This window comes from Eulemur rufifrons, chromosome 18 (genome assembly GCF_041146395.1).
Source record: "Eulemur rufifrons isolate Redbay chromosome 18, OSU_ERuf_1, whole genome shotgun sequence".
In the NCBI taxonomy this organism is placed as follows: Eukaryota; Metazoa; Chordata; class Mammalia; order Primates; family Lemuridae; genus Eulemur; species Eulemur rufifrons.
Window position 1 is genome coordinate 13,863,148 of NC_091000.1, and position 17,450 is coordinate 13,880,597.

Consider the following 17,450-nt stretch of genomic DNA (forward strand, 5'->3'; position numbering starts at 1 on the left):
AATAAGTTAGGTAGATTATCATTTTTTAACAAATATAATGGGAGTACATTCACAGTGAAATAAGCCTGACCAAGGAAATTTCTGGAAGAGAAGCTGATTTTATGGATTATGACATTGTACCTGCTAGAATTTCGCCCACGGTCCAGAGGCGTCACCTGGTCCTGGTGTATCACGGGCACAGCACTTGGGAGGGACTTTCACTTACTGCCTTAGGAAGCCAAGGGAAATATTTGTGAGAACAACCAAAGTCACACTTTGAAATAAGAGCTATCTTCAGGTTGTTATACAATTTACTTCAATATAAGTCATGAATAGCAAGCAAGGCTAATACTGTGAAGTTTTTATTTACATTTTCAATTTCTCCATATTAAGGAATAATCTTTCATCAAATCTGATTGAGAGGTTAATCTCCATTTTGGTTTGGCCAGGATTCCTCATTGTTTTCCTGTGCCCAGATTCTGCTCATCGTCTAGTTCACATTCCAGGTTTTGGCCCACATCAGTATACAGCAGAATGTATCTTTATTGATATTATTTACAGAAGATTCTCACTCTGTACCCTAGCAACATCTTAAACCTAGTTTAAGTACCAAATCTGCCAGGGAATGATATTTTCCTGTGTTTTCAGAGACTTGCAACTTGTCATCTTTCCTCAACATTTTACTCTTTTATTCTCCTTGCACTTACTTGATATTAAATACCCCTCCAATAATTTTGATTCATCGGCAACATATATCACAAGCTTTCCCTCTGTGCTTCACTTATCTTATTGTTCTGTTTTCTAATAAGAATACCCTGTGCTTTATTTTTTTTCTGTTCTATTTTTCCTACTAGAGACTAGGTTTAAAAATATTCTCCACTGTACATGGAAGATAATGTTTACACCCACAATCTTGGAAGAACTTCTCCCTAATCATCTAACCAATTATAATTAACCTAATGCATTAATTTGGCAAGTGTAACGTGACACATACATAGAATTAAGGCAGTACAACTAAAAATGAAATTAGTAGCTATCTAGACTTTGCCCCACGCCCTGCCAATCAGAAACTCTGGGTTTGAGGGCCAGCTCTGCAAATGATTTTGACATAGCCAGAGATGAGAATCATCAAAATGAGTTTTGTTAAGGAGTAATGCTGCAAAAAGTACAATACACAGTAGCTTCAAGATGGGCCCCAGAACTGACTGGGGCTGGCACTGGGTACCCTGATTCAACAGCAGCCCTGAGCTGTGGTTTCAACGTTGGTCGCACACTGAATTACCTGAGTGCTTCCAGAAAGTGCTGGGCATGGCCCTGCCCCAGACCATACACACATACTCATGGCTCTTGGTCTTTGCTGCGCATCAGGATGGTCTAGGAATAGTAACAGTTGTGTGGGGGAGCCGGTACATCCTGTGCTATCTGCCGCTTTTAGGGGAGCCTGGGCACAAGGCCACGCTGGAACTTAGGGTGCCTGAGATGACTGCCGGGGAGGAGCCTGACCAGAGATGATCTACACAGGTTTTGTGGCTGAAGGGGGATGAGCTAGGGTGTTTCAAGGACGCGTGGGTAGAAAGAGAGATGAGGAGGAGAATTTGGCCTTGGTGTGTTGGTCCCTTACCCTGGATCTATGGAGGTATACGCAGAGGGAGGTTGTGGGAGAAGGTACCCTTGGCATAGTGAAGACCCCCAGGAAGGCTCACAGCTTGGGGTCCCTGGGACGCAGCTCCCTCGGCATTGTCCTCTTCTGTCATAGCGTGATAGGGACAGCAGCCACATAAGGAGCCTTGCCCTCATGGGGCTTTGAGGAGAAGAGACATGAAGGGTGGGTGTGCAGGGCAGGGAACAGAGGGCATTGGTGGGACATCCCAAGGTTCCCAGCAGCAGCTGAGCAGAGCACAGGGCATTGCGAGGAGGGGCTGCCTGGAGAGCATGTGTCTGCAGGCAGAGTCTAGCACCAGGCGACAGGTCACTGTGGGGAAGGGGAAGTGGGAGGAACTCACAGACTGGCAGCCCTATAGAACCCAGCGTCATAGCTAAGCATGTGTTAGCACGTAGCCCAGCTCTGTGTAATTTGTAGTAAACCTTTATGGAATGGAAATGAATTATCTATCTAGTCTCTCTCTAGAAATTGATTTGAAACACAAGGTAGCAGAAGGTCAGTGTCAGGGAGATAAATATATTCAATTCAAAGGAGAGAGAAATGTTGAAACCCAGAGTAAGAGCAAAGCCTTCACCTGTGAGGCAGGGCGTGTGGCCGTGAGTGGCTCCATCTTGTTGCGAACGTTTCATCGATCTGTAGTTATTGTCTTTATCAAGATTGTAAAGGGCACAAATCATATAGGCCATGAAACTTATTATTTTCCACAGTAAAACTTTTACAAGCTATTTTTATATCATCCCAGAAACACTGGATTGCCGTGCAGTCACCAGAAACATCTTTCCACCTCCACTCACGCAGGGAAGCATGATGAACGTTAGTGAAAGTACATTATGTTTTTTACATAGTAATTCACCACAGAACCAAAGGTTTAGATTTTTTCTCTCTCTCTCTCTTCTTCCCCTTCTCTTTATAATTTTTTTTTTTTTTTTTTTTTGAGACAGGGTCTCACTCTGTCACCCATGCTAGAGTGCAGTGGTAGCATCATAGCTCACAGCAACCTCACACTCCTGGGCTCAAGTGGTTCTCCTGCCTCAGCCTCCCGAGTAGCTGGGACTACAGGCACATGCCACCATGCCCGGCTAATTTTTCTGTTTTTTGTAGAGATGGGGTCTCCCTTTTGCTCAGGCTGGTCTCAAACTCCGAACTCTGAACTCCTGCCTCTCAGCCTCCCAGAGTGCTAGAATTATAGAAATAAGCCACCACACCTGGCCTCCTCTTTATAATTTTAAAAATAGCTAATATCATGTCAAAGCAATCCATCTACTGTTTTTCTTTCTCCAGAGATTTAATAAATCAAGCTCAAAATCTATGAGCCTATGATAACAATTACTCACTGATAGCTTAACACTTAGGCAGACGCTTCAAGGTTTAAAAGACACAGAGAACATTAAAGAAAAGAGAGACTGTCTCTTTCCCTTCATACAATCCCACGCTAACCAGCATAGAGCCCAGTGCTCTGTTAGTGTGTAGGGCTGCAACGAGACACCATCTAGAATTGGAGATGCAAAGCCACATTTCTGATATTCACGGCTAGATCCGCCCTGGGAAGGTGTGGGTTGTATTGGTTGCAGGGTTCCCATCTTTTCCCTTGGAACAGGGACTCAGCAAGCTGTGCAGAGAACAATACTGTCCTCTAGTGGCCAGAGGTCAGAACTGGAAGTCAAGAAGCTTCTTTGTCCTCCTGGCACTTACCGACAGTGATCCCAGAACAATCTACTGTACCAAAGCGAGGGAAACGACTGAGTCAACTTACTGGAGAAAATCCAGGCCCAAACAACCCAGTTTTGCCTCACTTGTCTGGATAGTGACAGCTGCATGGTATGAGCCAGCCTTTGGGGCAGTGAATCATGTATTTAATCTGCTCGTAGCTCAGCTGTGCTAAGGGCCAATTCAAGATGTTCTTGTCTCTATTAAATATGTATGTAATTTCTCAATGGCTAAACGAGCACACAATATCTCCTTGTCCACCTCCTGGACTTAGGATGAGGATCCAGTACAAGTATATAAAAACAGCTTAAAAGTATAAAACTCTGAACAAATGTGTCGTGATGGAGGAAAATACATGTTTCTTTGTTATTATTTAAAACACATCTTTAATTCAATTCCGTGTTTTAGGATTTTTACCTCAATATACAACATCATAAATTTTATATATATACATACGTGTGTGTAATGAAAAATAATTTATATATATATATAAAAGTAATGAAAAGTAATTTATATTCTATGTAATTACTTCCTTTTTGGCCCTACTGACAAAAGTCTCATCATGAAGAAAATGCTTTATTGGTGAATTTAAACTTTAGGCAATTTAAACTCCTTACCCTCTTAGGATTCATGCCCAGGGATTCTCAAATGTGGTATAACACACGTTTCCAGAGCATCCACACAGAGTGTCCATTTCTGTCTGTTGCCCCCGTGCAACTGCTATTATTAACATCAGCAAGCACGTGTTTGGTACAGGCGGAAAAGGACAGTGGGGAGTGCTGGCCTCACGTCAGTGAAGGTGAAGTCTCCTACCCGATACCACCACCAATTTGCTTTCAATCCCTTTCAGGTCGTTAAAACACCAGCAAGGGGATGAGCATAAATAACTACTTAGATTGCTGACTTTTTCACCATATTGGGATAAAAATTGGATGGTGATACTTGGATTCAATTCTGTAACATGGTGGTGATTTTTTTTTCACCCTCACCAGAAAAGTATTCTTAGTGAAACATCAAGCTCAGAAATAAAACAGGAGGAAATCTGTTTCCATATACTGTGCGAGGAAAATGGGATATGAAGAAACATTTTCAATAAGGAACATATTTACATAAAGCCATTTTTTGGTTCTTTTATAATGACCTTTAAGATATTTAAGACCATGTCCGGCAGATGTTGACAGCCATTTTATCCTCATACTTATTCAAAAGTTTAAAATAATAGCAACAGAGATAAAAAGGGATGCTGAGGCCACCAAGAATGAGCCAGTTGTTTAATTTGCATATGAATTAACTTATACAGGGCAGGGCTCCCACACCCACCCTGCCCAGGTGGACCCTTAAATACCAGGGCAAGAGGACATTCCCAGCTGCCTGTGTGGGGCCAGATGGTGGAATTTTCTACAGTATCAATTTTTCCTCCTTTGCTATAGTCTGATACTCTATTTGTCGACCTGGTTCATCAGTCAGTGGCTAAGAAAAAGGGAAAATTTTCAATTGCTGAAATATTTTTCTCTATTTCTTAAAATAATAAGGTTTGTGTCTTTATTATAAATGTTTTATATGTGCATTTAATACCTTAAGGTACATCTTACCGCATCATGCATGTGGACTCAGGTGCACATTGGCTATACTTCTCTTGTTTAATATTGTTCATTTTTAAAGTTGTGGTCTGTGTGTCTTTGCGTGTGTAACGTGCGTGTTGTTCTAAAAGGATGTTCAACGGCCAGTGAAGATGGAGCAGTGGGCATAGACTCTGCCTCATCTTGAATCACCTGGGCAATCCAGCGTCCTGCCCTGGTCCCTGTTCCTGTTTCCTCTGTCTCACAAGCTTGTGAGCTTGGATTTGTTCACAGACTGATCTCCGTGCTCACGTGCCTGGGAGTTGACACCTTCTGCTAATGCTCTGCGTAAACCCAGCCTGCCGCAGGCTCCACTTTCCCATCCAGAACTAGATTGAAGCAGGCCTAGGACCCCTGCTCCTTAGGGCATCCCACCCTAGCAAGTCCCTGTCGGGGCTGCACTATTCCTGTGGTGGCACCGACACACAGTTCTGTCTGCAAGAGGCAAAGCGGGAGAGCTTTGGCAACTGCATAGCGTCACCATTCTTTTCAGACCGATGCTGACATTTACTCCGTGTTTCAAATAAATAGACTAATATCCAGCTATCCAGCCCCTAGGGGTACAACACATCTAGAGGTTAATATAAATATAAAAGGGTAAATGTGAAAGATAGCATCTTTGATATTGGTAGCAAACGTTTTTTTTTAGTTTTTGTTTGGTTTTACTCAAATACTATACAATAGAGTCCTTGTCATCAACACTGCCAACCTGGAGCCTGCTGGCCTGGCAGACATGCGGAGCTCACCTGCAGGACGCAGGCGCAGAGCTGGCTGTGGCTAAGGCAGGGCCAGCCTACTAGACATAGAGAGAGAGTTGTGATCCGGGCAAACCCCGCCAAGAAATGGAATTGTTATTAGTGACTGAGGACTTGAAGGAACACTTCCCTGTAAGCACCTCCCAATCTTTTCAGTCTGGACTCAAATTCCAGAAATAACTCAAATAATTCTGCCCCCTCAGTGCCCTGAGTCCTATTTTATTCAGACCCTCGTTCCCCAGTGGTTTTTCCACTCCTATTACGGCATTCATCACACTACCTCATGGCACTTGCTCACGTGCATTCACTCCCTCTAGATCGTTAGCAAGTGTAGATCGTGCCTCGTTCATCTTTGTATCCTCAGCCCATTATGTAGTGATGTGCAAACAGTAGATGCTTAATCAATGCTCGGTGAATTAACAGATATTTCATTTCTGGAGCTTGTGGTAGCAGGGATGCTTCGATCCCTCGCCAGTGAGAGAACCAAACCCCAGATAAGCAATGCTGGATCTCTAAACAGAAACACGGAATTCTGCTTTCGCTTAGGATGTAGATAGGTTCAAGATGTCACTCCCACCTTAGCGAGGAGAAAAAGCCAGGTAATCTACAAAACTCTTACAACTTTTCTTGAGCCCATCAGAAAGCTAAGGTTGCAAGGCAATCAAGTGAATTCAGTTCTGCAGAGTGATGGGTTCCCTGAGAACTGAGCAACACAGAAAGTTTTTCCCCTTGGCAGAGTGTGGGAGGAAGATGAAGCTGCCCTAAAACCAGGTTGGAAGAAACAGCCGGAGTTTCAACAAATTCTGAAAAACGGAATGAGAGCTGGTTACTCGATAGTTGAGAACATCTGTGGGAACCTGAGACACAAGGAGAATCTCTACTTACCTGCCTGTTTCCGGGGCTTTCCACAGTGTACTCAGGAGAAAGATCTGGGGCGGGACAGGAAACCCTCCCTGTCGCTGACACAGGTACATGGCTTTTGAGGAAGGAGGAGAAGCAAAATCTGTTTGCCCTTGGGGGAGGAGCTGGAAAATGCTCAGGTGCGAGATCCCAGCTGGGTAAGGCAAAGGGAAAGTGGCAGGAAATTCTCTACAGCTGCAGCTCTGGAAGCTTTGCAGTCAGGAAGAACAGCTGCTGGGAGAAATGACACACACCATACATAGGTCGTCTTTGTGGAAACCTCACTTACCCCCTAACTGAGGACCCACAACCCTGGAGAACAGCGAAGAGCTTCCAACTGAGCTGTCTGCAGGAACCCAGTGCCTCGGCCGCCAGGTTGGCTAAATACTGCCACTCCTCACAGGTGTCACTGCCTCGTGTTGGTCGGGTTGTCCAGCCAGGACTCACAGGCGAGGCCACAGTCAGACCTCAGCTACAAGGGAGTCTACAAGTGCAGTTTTCTTTTTCTTTTTTTTTTTTTTTTTGCTTTTCTGCCACTACAGTTGTTCAAACTGCCATTTTAGCTGTAATGCAGTTCAGAAAGTGATTCCATAGTGGGTTCGAATAGGAGTTGAAAAGCCAGTGCATGATATTGTTGGGGCTTAGAAACCGATACCCCAAAATATGGCACTTTAACATGCTCACCTGAAGTAGAGCCATCAAGGTCCCCTCCTCCTGCCTCTCAATCCTGTCACTCTCAAAGCACAGGATGAAGTTGTTCTCTCAAGTTCTTTATTTGCATAAAGTCCGCACCTACCAAAGAAGAAAACAACACCCTCCAGTCCCTTCCCTGAGTTGTCATTCACTGAAATTGTATCACAGGATGGGAGACTACAGTCTGTCAACACACCTGGATAGACTTTTGTCTGCTCTGCGGGCCCAACAGACTTTGCCCCAAACCCCTGTATATTCTTCAAGCCCATTGAATTTCCCCCAAAATTATTTACTAGTCCCCCAAATCACACACACTTCCCCATCTCCCTTTCCCCTAAAAAGTAGGGTATATAAACATCCATACCCCTTTGGGATATTGGGCAATTACTCTGCAATTCTCCTTGTGTGCAGAGTAGTAATAAATTGTATGCCCTTTCTCTTATTAACCTGCCTTTCTGTGAGTTGATTTTTCAGCAAATCTTCAGAGGGCGTAGGAGAAGCTTTTCCTTTGCCCCTACAATGTCTGCTGCATCCACCATCCAACTAGACACTTTTACATCAGATACCCTGTTTCTTCCCCTTCGTAGTGCCAGAGCACTTATAACAAAATAAAAAGCACATGACCATTGTTTATTTTTACTTGTTTAATGTCTTCCTCTGCCCCATTCATGTTTAAGTTCCGCTCGTGCCTGGGATTTCATTCTCTGTCCACTTTGTTCTTTGGGATATCTTCATTAGATACAAACCACAATGTCCAGTACATAGTTAGCACTCAGTAAATATTGTCGAATACCTGAGAAGGCCCTGTGAGAATTGGGTAAGAACAAAACCAAAAATGGTTGCCCTTTCCTTGGAAAAATACTTAGATGTCTAGGCACGTTTATGTTCAACTTTCTGAGATTCCTAAATGGCAAGGGCAGAAAGGAGATCGGGATGATGTGTTCTCTAGTTAACTTGCTTGAAGAGCAGCAATTTTGATCTTGGAACTATTATGTGACTCACCCCCGCGCCCCGCAAAGAAAAAAGAAGAGAAGAAATGTTTACAATGTTCCAAGCGCTCTCTGCAGGTCTGAAACGTGTCACTGGCAGGTCACCACCCTAAACGCGCGAGCCCGCAGCCAGAACCATGTTTGGAAGCGCCTGCACGCCTGCAGCCACCGCTCCGCCCGGCTCCGCCAGGCGCTGACTCACATTCCTGGAGCCCGTGCCAGCTCACTCTTCAAACTGATCCACTGGCAACAGAAAAGGAAGGGGGGGAAAAATCCAAGGTCTTAGGGCGCATTTTTTTCATTCTGTTTCTACAGCTAAAAGGAAGCTAGAAGCTTTAGAAAGGATTTGCCATAGTTGAATAATAGCCAGAAAGGGAGATTAGCGAGAAATATTCCGAGAGCTGGGAGCTATTTCTTGGTTTTAGGATGAGGAGAATTTAGTACTCTGTCTGTGCATTCAACTTGCCGGTTCTGTTGGTGTCCCCACCACCGGGCTCAGGGGCCCCGTGTGCCCTCCCTCTTTTGTCGCCATGAAGAGATTGACAGGGGTCAGCTGCAGTCCCCTCCAGGGGTCATGGTGGGAGGCTCAGGGTGGGCGGGCACCTGAGACCACTTCTGGACCGCAAAGGAGAGGCCTGCTCTGCACTCATCTGGCTGCCTGGGAGAACAGTAAATCTCCTGGTGCCTCGGAGAGACCCGGACTTGGCATGGAGACATGCTCCTTCCAAGTGATTAGTTTGGCAGCTTTCCGTGTTTCAAAGGCGAGCCAGCAGCGAACCAGTAAACAAATGGACAGCAAATTAATACAATTGTTCTAAATTTCTTGGTAACTATCAGCTTTCGTTTTCATTTTTCCAACGGGAACTGTTCCCTGTGACCGTCCCTCCTTACGGCTGTGTGATTTGGCCAAGCCCACACCCTTTAGACTCATTTTTTTCCCCCATGACATATGAGGCTAAGCACGAAGGAGGGGATGTTATATTGAGGGTGGCTCTTAAGGGGCACTATGTTTTTTGAAATGTATTTTTAAGACGTATTTCCACTTCTTGTACATCTTAGCCATTGAAGAGGTGGGTTTCAGTGCTTCTCGGGTAAAGGAGTTCAGGAAATGCCACCCCAGAATCTGCCATGACTTCAAACTGAGGACATTTGGGGAGCAGCACGTGCAGGGAGGGGCTTTCTGTGAACTTCCCTTATCTGCCTAAAGACCAACGCCCCAAAAGGAATTCAGTTGTCGTGAATGTCCTGCCAGGAAACCTCAACAACCAGGGAAGATTAACTGGATCACAGAAGAGACTAGAGGTCCACACCACACCCAGACAGACCTTGTCACAGGCTGTCACCTCTTCATCTCCTCCCAAATCATTTACTCTCCCCTAATTTGCCTACACCTCCCTCCCCTCTGAAGAGGGTATATAAGCTTCTAGATCTCACTGCGTTTTAGGGTACTCACTTTTCTTTCCTGTGATGCCCCTGGGCATGTAATAAACTTTTCTCCTATTAATGTGCCTGCTGTCAGTTTATTCCATAGACTCAGTTATTGAACCCTCGGTGGGTGGAGGGAAAATGTTCTCTCCCCTGTAAGGGAAAGGTGGCTTCCTGCTCGTGGCTAGGTGCTTTGACAATTATAGGGGAGCCAAGGGAGCCTTCTCCCTTGGCCCTCTGAAGGTTCACTGCAAAATCACTGACATAAGACCGATTGATAGGAGAAAAGGCATACAAATTTATTTAACATGTATACCCAGGGAGAATCACAGGGAGATTACCCATCCCCCAACAGGGTTCCTAAGCTTGTGTACCATCCTTGCAAAACAGATTATGGGACAGAGGGGGAAGAGGAATTCTGTCGAGGGGCAATAAAAAATTACTAGGAAGAATGAATGGATCTGGGAACAGAGATTAACTTTTATAGTGAAAGGGTCTGTTCAGATGTGGTTACATTCTTGGTCTTACAGGAAGAGGAAGAAAAAACAATTGGTCTCTTTGATGGGTCTGGATCTTAGGCAGACAAAGGAACTTCAACTTCATCCTGTGCTATGGGAGAGATGGGGAGGGGTAGGTCAGAGAGACCTCGAGGCTTCTTCAGTTTAGCTTGACTATATGCCATATTTTGGGGTATCAGTCTCTGAGCCCCAGTGTCCCCCTGTCTGAAACTTCCCTAGAAGTTTCAAGCACTAAGAGCTGAGTTAGTGGCTGTGTCTTGAGAGAAAAATTGAGTTAATAGCTGAGTGGCAAAGGATCCAGTAAACCAGGCTCCCATTCCTGGGAATAGGCTAATCCCATTAAGCAGCTGTATCTCATTTCAGTAGACGGCTTGCAGATAGGCTTCCATACAGAAGAAAAACAAAGGTTAATGCTTGGAACAATCTGTAAACCAGTTTCCTTAGAGTCTCGAGGGCAGTCAGTTGAGGTGTCCAGATGTTAGACTGAGCGTCTTCAGTTAAAGTGGAAGTAGGCAGTGGCAATCTAACAGATTTTCCTCACTGTGGTTTGTATGTCACTGGGTATGAGCAATAACTTTCAGGGCCTCAGGAAAAAGGTAGCAGCAATTTCACTGAATCCAAGTCAGAAAAGTGGAAGAAAAACTTGGAAAAGTTAGTTTGGAGACTTGTAGCCAGTAAAGAATTCAAGATTCAGTCCAAATTGTAGGTGACTACTAAAAACTCCAAAACAGTGAACAAGGCTAGACTCTAACAATGGGCGTACTATAGTTTCTTCTGAAACATAATTTTTCTCTCTGAAGTTTCCTATATCTACCAAGGATCAATCATAGTAGGACCAATTTATTTGCAAATTGAGAGTGAGCACAATTGAAGGAGTAGGAAAGAGAGAAGAAGAGGGGAAGAGAGAGAGTGAATTTTATGACTCTCTTAAGCAAATAAAAATCTCAGCTTGGATGTTGGAGATCACAGGTAGAGAAGTTCCCCTCGTGCCTGGAGCCTGTGGTCAGGAGACCCCTGCTGCTGTGGAGCCAGCAGGAGGAGGAGGAGGATGTAATGGCTGCAAGGACAGCAAACGACCGTTCTGTTCCCTCTGGGTTAGAGACTGGAAAGAAGAAGAGAGAGGCAGTCTGGGAAACTAAGCATTCACTGAAGGGGGCATTTTAAGTTTTCTTGCTTTCTTTCTTTTTTTTTTTTCTTTTTATACAGGGTCTTGCTCTGTGCTCTGTCACCCGGGCTAGAGTGCAATGGCGTCATCATAGCTCACAGCAACCTCAAACTCCTGGGCTCAAGCAATCCCTCTGCCTCAGCCTCCTGGGTAGCTGGGACTACATGTGCCGCCACCATGCCCGGCTAATTTTTCTATTTTTTGTAGAGATGGGGGAGGGTCTCCCTTTTGCTTAGGCTGGTCTCGAACTCTGAGCTCCTGCCTCTTAGCCTCCCAGAGTGCTAGGATTACAGGTGTGAGTCACTATGCCTGGCCAGGATTTTAAATTAATAATCAGGTTGAACTAAATCTTGAGTCACAGTCCTGTCCCATCCCTAATGCGGGCAGGTTGACATGCAGAAGTGAGATATGATCAGTTACAGAGAAATTGCAAAGCTACATTTTCTGTTTACACATCTAACTGTGATGTGATTTTGCTATAGGGGATCATGAAATGACACCTGAAATCATATCGATAACCAAGTCCTTTCTCAAAAGGAACTTTTTGTTTGTTCTTCTTGCCATTGGCACAAGGCACTGAGACAGTAAGGGTAAAAAAGAAAAAAATAATACTGGGCACGTCAGTGTCTCCCTGACCTACAGGGCTTTGCAGAGAGGCAAAGCTTTTTTATCAATCTTGACTGTGGTCAAGTCCAGGTCAGTTCAGCATCTTGACTGACTTTCAGCCATAATCTGAAATGACTTTGCCTCTGAAAAGCAGTAATCATCTTCCAATTTCTCTCTTGAGTAAGAACCCCCAGGCCTCTGTTAACCAATAGAAGGATCAGCATTTAATTCATAACTGACTTCTTTTCTGTGACTTGCAGACCGCTCTAAAGACTAGAAGGTACGTAAAGAAACAAGAACAGGAAATTCAAAAAGGTGATTAAAACACCAAAAGGAAAATTGAGCCACCTATCTAAAACAAAGGCTCTTGCACTCTCTGAAGAACATAACTAAGAGACAAAGAAAGCAGAGAAAGTTGTTTTTACTTGAACAGGCGAAGACAATAGAGACACCTGTTGTTCCTTTTAAAGAAATTTTATTTCATTTGTTAAAACAGAATCTATATACATAAAGATTGCTACATACATACAAGAGTTATTATTTGTTCAGTGTATAGATAATTCTTGGTGCACATATGAATTCCTAATTCACTTGCCATAACTTTGTGGTACATCTCCCCTCCCTGCTTATCCCCAGGTAGAGAAATACTTCTAAACATATATGATGATACTGTGAAAAAAAACATTTGCAGCTATTTTTCCAAATTAGAAACTGAGCATCTATCTATTTGTGTTATTGCAATTAAAATTAGATTGTTATGAAACGATAATGGGGTTAAAAATCTGTTATTTTTACTTGTAGCCACTTTTTGATAAATAACTCATGAATATAAGTATACTATTACCTGTTGCGATCTTGCAGCTGGGCCCCCTGAGATTTTAGTACAGCAGCATTTTTAGTGACTGACATCGCGTAAATTCTGACTAGGCCCTTATTCGTGCACACCTGAGAACTGCTGGCTGCCTCCCTGCCTGCCTAGTTCCCACAGGAATCGTTAACTGTCCGTGCACTGTTTTTGTCCTCAAGCAATAGGAGACAACTCCAGGGTCACGAGAAAAATTCACGAGTTTATTTTGCAGAAGAAATGAATGTCTTTGAGGAAGTCAGAGGCTGACCCTCAGAAGTCTGGTTGCTCAATGTGTTATCTGAGAATGAAGAAACATGGACCTCACCCTCTGCCCCCTGGAACCCTCTTCCTTACTAGCTAGCTGCGTAAAACCTCCCCGCCTCATCTCTTTGGGAAGACAGATCTGAGAGATTTGCTCTCCCATCTTCTTGCTTTGACCAAATCGAATAAACCTTTTTCTCTCTCCAAGCACTGCGCCACCGTGTTTGGCTTTAGCTGCACGTCGGGTGCACGAGCCTGAATTTGGGCTTCTATGACAATCTCAGTCATTCTTATTTTCAGATATAAAGAGTATATATGCTTTTATACATATTCAATAGCTATTTTAATGGGTCATGATAGGAGAATTTGCTACTGACATTTAATATAAAGAACGGGAAATAGGTAGAGAAACGTATCCTCTGCTTTGCAGATAATCCTTATCAACCGGTAACGTCTGGGAATGGACTGTGCAGAGTGAAGAGTGGTCTCAACGCTCTAAGTAGTTTATATGCATCATCCTTGACATGTGGACCAGCCTCCAAGGAATTAAAGCTAATTTGTTTCCTATGTTTGCCTGATACTCTCCAGCTATTCATGTTACCTATTCAGTTTTATTTTCATAACCTTACTACTCAGATTCCGATTTCATTTGCAGGCTGAGCTGAATCCTTATCGACCACTTCAACACATATCTCAGTCGATCTATTTTAGTGAGCAGAAATAGAATGCATATAAGCCAGAGATGAATGTGGAAAACAAAATACAAAACACTAGCCATTAAAAGGACACAGCAGAGAAGCAAGTAGAGAGCAACAGAAAAGTTTACATGAATGAATGAACTTGTAAGGGAGGAATTTGAACAAGGACCCTAAATTCAATTACTAGCAAAGGGCAGTGAAATGACAAGGACAAGTAAATGTGGTGGGGTGGGGTGGGGACAAGAACGAGAAGGGAAATGCTGGAAAAGGGGGATGAGGTCAAAGCAGCCGGCCAGTGATCCCCTTACCAGTTCCTTCATTGACCGGACAAGTGCTGATTTAGAGCAAACCTTGTGGAAGGTTGTGTGGGACGTGAAATACAGGGAACAGAAGGGGAACAAAGGGATAAACTAGTTCTGACCAAGACTTATAAACTCTTTAGATTAGGAAAGTGACACTAGAGATCATCTGATTCGATTTGTTTGTTGCACACACAAGGGAGTCAGTTCAAAGTGTGCTCTTCTAGGCAGGATGTAGAGAAGAGGGAGGGAGTTGTTGAAAGGGGCATAATATTAGGTATTACCGGGAAGGTTGGGAAATGATAGATTGTATCTATTAAGGCCTGTAATCCAGACCCTGTGGGCACATGATTGAGCGTGACCCAGTGAGGGGATGGGGAAGCTCTCTGAGGGCAGAGCTAAGCCACAGCCCAACACACCAGCCTTCCAGAACCTAGAAGCCAAGCTTCCCAACACAGGGACAGAATGCAGATGCTGATGCCATGCCCCTGTGCGCCCTTCCATAGGCGGGAAAGTCAGCTCTATGGATTTACCTACACCTGCTCCACCAGCAGGAAAACCCTCTACCTTCTCTACCCCTGCAAGAGAGCCCAAATCTGAAAGCATGCTGCAGGAACAAACTAGGAAAACAAGCGGACAGAGAGGAGGCAGGGAGAAACAAAGAACACCCAAGTGTCTAATTATTCTTACCTCTGATTAGCTTATGTCATCCCCTAATTATAAACTGAAATTTTACTTTGCTAGTATTTAGAAGCTTAGCGCTTAAAACGAAAAGGTTGATCTCTTTGCTCCATCTACTGTTGTATCTCGAAATGACATGCTGCTTGTCACCTCGCACAACCCAGAGGAGCTGCAGCGTTACAGGACCAGGCGTTGAGTGAGGAACGTGGTAAAATTAGCCTCTGCTGTTACAAAAGCGTGAGGAGTGTTCCAAAGCAGAAGATTATGCATTCCTAGCACCAAATGAATCTTCTCCATCGTCGTCGGCAAGAAAATCTTTAAATCTAGGGTAAGGCAGTAATTATGGTCCGATTACTGTTTCGGAAGCTCAGGTGTAGGACAGACCTCTTGCTCTCAGTACAATGAGAATAAACACAGCCAAGAATGGAGCCTTTGATGGGTTAACTTTAACAGCAACATCAGATTATTCTACAATTACATCATGGACTATAGAAGTTTATGTGCAATTCTCAGAGGAAGGAAGGAAGGAAAGAGAAGGAAAGAGAGATGGAAAGATATCATATCCATATGACTATATCTGGTGAAAATAAATGAATACATTAAGTAAAATACACCATCAAGGGCTGTATGACTATAAAAAGCATATTGATAAAAAGCATTAAATAGGAAGATAAAATTATCATTGAAAGTCACTAGTAATAGTGGCCATTGAGTACAGTATTTACTATACACCAGCAATGTATGAACATTGTTTCATTTAACCCTTACAATAGTTCTGTAAGGTAGGTACCACTATGGCTATTATTCAGACGAGAAAACTGGGGCTTAACGAGCTTGGTGCCCTCACCCCAGGTCACACACGGTCATTACATGGCAGAACTAAGATGTAAACCTCAATCTTTCTGATTACAAAATTCTGCTTTTCGCTGCTGTGTGCTATGCTGCCCCTTTCTGCCAGAAATGCTCTAGCTCTCTGCTAAAACATACACCCCTACACTCTCATGCCTAAAGGCAAATCTTACAAAGGCTACTACTATCTGTGCCATTCTAAATATTAATGAAAATTACTGCTTTCCCCGGGAGGCACCCACCTCATATCAATGCACCCCTGGACCCATGGAGAAGAGACCCTCCCCCTCCGTGGCACCTTCTCCTTCTTCCCACCTCCAGCTATCACTGCAAGCCCCCCACCCCCTGCATCTTCTGCCGGGACCACCACTGCTACTTTCCTTTGGTTACAAACAAATACCACTAATCTTTTCACATATCTTACTAAGCTATTAATTCATACTCGCTAGACTTGCCATCCTGACCCAAGAAATATGCCAAGGTATTGTTGTCATAAAAAATATAACTCATACTTTGTACATACTTTACAACTCCACCAAGGTGTTGTTAGAGAACTTGGAAATTTCAGATCTATTTTCTTAACTAATGCCCTATAAATAGGGTTTATTTTGTTGTGAGCTGGCCTACAAAGACTCCTTATACTTTTACCTCTTTTCCTCTTTTTTATTCTCGTAATAAATTGTTTTCTATGCTATTTAAGACAACTTATACCCTACTCTCTGAAAATCTCCTCTATTTGGGTCACTCAAATGCCACCCCCCACAAAAAAAAAAAAAAAAAACCTGAGCTCAAAACTGATACCAAGACATCTAGGAGTCAATTGTAATATATATATATATATATATATATATATTTTTTTTTTTTTTTTTAATGCTGTCCTGACCCAGTTTTGAGAAGCTGGTTAGAGGCTGGTTAGCTCCCCTTATTGAGATGATTAAGTCCACAACTCAGCCACTTCCCCATAGGGCTCTCACACTCGAGGCCACTGTATACTCACTCTGATCACCTAATGATCAGAGTGCTGCCCACCACTAGGGACAGCGCCTATGCCCCAGAGCCCTCTGAAATTATGCAAATTAGCCAATCCACAGGAAATCCAGAAAACTAGCTAGCCCCATCCAGCTCACCATACATAAGCTGCTCCTTCCAGCTCCAGCTTGCTGTTACCCTGTTCCTCCGCTCAGTCCCATGTGGTCCTGCCTGACAGCCTTCTCTCATTTGGAGCTGTAAGTAACAAATAGTTCTGCGTTTCATCTCTCTGGGAGTCATTACATTGTACCCTGTCATCAAAAGAATCTTTAAGTCTTACAAAAGAGTTGAGTGTTTTTATCATGAAAGTGTGTTTAACTGCGTCAAATGCTTTTTCTGCATCCATTGAGATGATCATGTGGTTTTCTCCTTCATTCTGTTAATGTGGTATATTATACTGATTGATTTTTGTATGTTGAACCATCATTGCATTCCAGGAATAAATTCCACTTGGTCATGTATAATCTTTGTAATAAGCTGTCAAATCCAGTCTGCTAGTATTTTGTTGATTTTTGCATCAATATTCATAAAGGACATTGGTCTGCAATTTTCTGGCTTTCATATTAGGGTGATGCTGGTCTCATTAAATAAGTTAGAAATGTTCCCTTCTCTTCAATCTTTTGGAAAAGTTTGGGAAAGCTTGGTGTAAATTCTTTAAATATTTGGTAGAATTAATCAGTGAAGCCATCTAGTCCAGAGATTTTTGTTGTTCAGAGTTTTTTAATTACTGATTCAACTTCCTCTCCCAGTTTTCACAGCCAGGCTCT